Here is a 2,500-nt window from a genome sequence, read left to right on the forward strand (position 1 = left end):
TATTATTGCTCACATCATTAATTGCACAATAAGTGTATATTATCAGTAAACAGTGTATCAATTATCTGCATGATTGGAATGATGCAATATATTATGTCTGTGCAGTTTTTCCTGGCTAACTGTCTGTATGCTTTTCCAATGTAGACAAGATGGCCCTTACTCCAGTGGCATAGAGACGGGGGGGAGGGGAGTTTTTCACCATCCTCTAGGCCCTTGATTGAGAATGCCCTAAATAACACCTTTCACAAAAAAATGGAAGTTGACTGAAATTAATACAATGAAAAAATTACATGTATAACTTTGAATGATGTAATGTGTGATTTCAAATATTTTTTACATACAAGAGATGTGTTGTCTAAACATTGTAGACTATATTGATGTGCACATTGTCATTGGTAATTCTGCTTAATTTCAAATTTTCAAGTACACATAAAAGGAAATATCTCTTCCAAGTTCAAATAAGTAAAAAAAAGTATTTTTAATTTGTCATTTGTTTTCATCAAAACAAAAGAATATTGTGGGCCTTTAAAAGGGATGTAGCTCCCCAGGTTATCAAATGTCTAGCTATAGCCCAGCATTGTCCCATAGTATAGAGATCTGGCAGGAGGAAACAGTCTACTGGGCCTTTTGTATCCTTTTATCAAATAAACATCAGAGAATACATGGTTGTTTCACAGCACTGGTAACCTTATGGACCCTGTACTTCTGTGGAACACCTTTACATCATGAAACATTCAGTGCAGCTCAAGAATTGATTAATCTCACAGGAGACATTGGAATTCACAGATGCTTGTTGCGCAGCTTGTTTGACAGGGGATTGTGACTTGCATAGTTCCATCCTGAGAATGGACAAGGAACAGATCATCAGGAGTCTTGCAAAGGAGGTCGAAGGCCATTTCTTAGTAACTGACCTTCATCCTGCTTACCAAGTCCTGAGAAAGATGAACTGCAAGCCCTCCTCACAGATCACTGCAGTCAGCTCAGTAAATGGCCAGATCATCTTGGATCCTGTTGGGGTGTGGGAGCATTGGGCTAAGTATTCTGAGCAGTTGTACCAACAGCTAACTGGGATGCAGGTAGTGTCAAGATCCCTTTCGCGGACCCACCTTTCAGCGTGGATCCACCTTCTCTAATTGAACTTAGGAGGACAATCTTTAAGGTGAAGAGTGGTAAAGCAGCAGGTATCTGGGGCATCCCAGATGACCTGTTAAAGGCTGGTGACGAACCTACGGAGCAGGTTTTGCATGCTGTCCTGGCTGTACCATTCCCCCTGACCTGTTGAGGGGTGTAGTCATCCTTCTGTGGAAGTGGAAAGGCATAATTACACATTACATTACACCTAGGCATTACACTGCTTAGTATATCAGCCAAGGTTCTCACTCACATCCTTCTGAGATGTATCAGAGACCACCTGCTGAGGCACCAGAGGCCAGGGCAATCTGAATTCACTTCTGGTAAGTCCACAATCATAGATGTAAGAAGGTATTTTGAAGTGTGGGGGGGGGCTAGGTAGGTTTTCCCCAAAGTGGCCAGGGGTCCTGGATTTTTGCAGTTTTAAAGAGATTATTTCTGCACTAAAAGTCAGACATTTTTATTTAGATAATACCTCATATGATGGCTATTTTATTTCGAACATCAAAATCAATGGGTCAGTGTTCTCGACAACTGGGTAACTAAGGAATCCCACTGTTTGTTTGTTTACTGGAAATGTCCTCGAAGAGTGTGAGGGCAGAAGCTGGGTCTTGCCTCCCTCCATTCTAGAGTGGGGGGCGGTTGGCCCCCAGTTCCCCGTTTTCCTCTGTCTATGATAATAGACTGTATCTTGGCACTTCTAGTTATTGTGGAGCGTTGTATCCTGGCGCTTCGAGTCATTGTAAAGCGCCGTCATGAGTTCGGGCATGGGCTGTTTGCAGCTTATATCAACCTCCAGAGGTCGTTCGATACGGCCTATCCTGAGATGGAGAAGAATTCCAACATGGATTACCGGATTAATAGCAAGCCTGGATACTGGTACTGAAAGTGCTGTAGAGTGTGGTGGGGGCCTACCGAACTTCTTCCCTGTTAGTGAATCTAGGCTGTGTTCTTGCACCAACACTTCAAGACTTGTATGGGTTGGGTACTGGGCAGAGCTACCGTTCAAAGTAGGTTACCGACCTTGACTTTCCTGACGATGCTATTATTCTTTCTGAGTCTTTTGAAACTCTAGTGGTGGCTCTAGATGCGTTCAGCTGTGAAGTGAAGCTCTTGAATCTACAGGTCTCCTGAACCAAGATCAAGATCCAGGACTCTGGGGTCCTGCTAGGAGAACCTGTCCGATAGGTACGTGCTGGTGGCGAGGACTTTGTAGTCACAGAGAGGTTTACATACCTTGATCGTGTAGTGTATCTCTCTCTTTCTCTCTCTCTCTCTCTCTCTCTCTCTCTCTCTCTCTCTCTCTCTCTCTCTCTCTCTCTCTCTCTCTCTCTCTCTCTCTCTCTCTCTCTCTCTCTCTCTCACCCCC

At 43.6% G+C, this 2,500-nt stretch overlaps 1 protein-coding gene across 4 annotated transcripts in view; it reads left to right on the forward strand.

Annotated features, from left to right (window-relative positions):
- Pop1 (POP1 ribonuclease P/MRP subunit) overlaps positions 1-661 on the forward strand; it is a 14,664-nt gene extending 14,003 nt beyond the window's left edge. For all 4 annotated transcript variants that reach the window (XM_027363245.2, XM_027363244.2, XM_070142870.1 and 1 more), the window contains exon 10: positions 1-661. This exon is cut by the window's left edge and continues 1,098 nt beyond it. The gene's annotated coding sequence lies outside the window, so the exon portion shown is untranslated.
- Positions 662-2,500: the final 1,839 nt, after the last annotated feature.

This window comes from Penaeus vannamei, chromosome 30 (assembly GCF_042767895.1).
Source record: "Penaeus vannamei isolate JL-2024 chromosome 30, ASM4276789v1, whole genome shotgun sequence".
NCBI classification, from domain to species: Eukaryota; Metazoa; Arthropoda; class Malacostraca; order Decapoda; family Penaeidae; genus Penaeus; species Penaeus vannamei.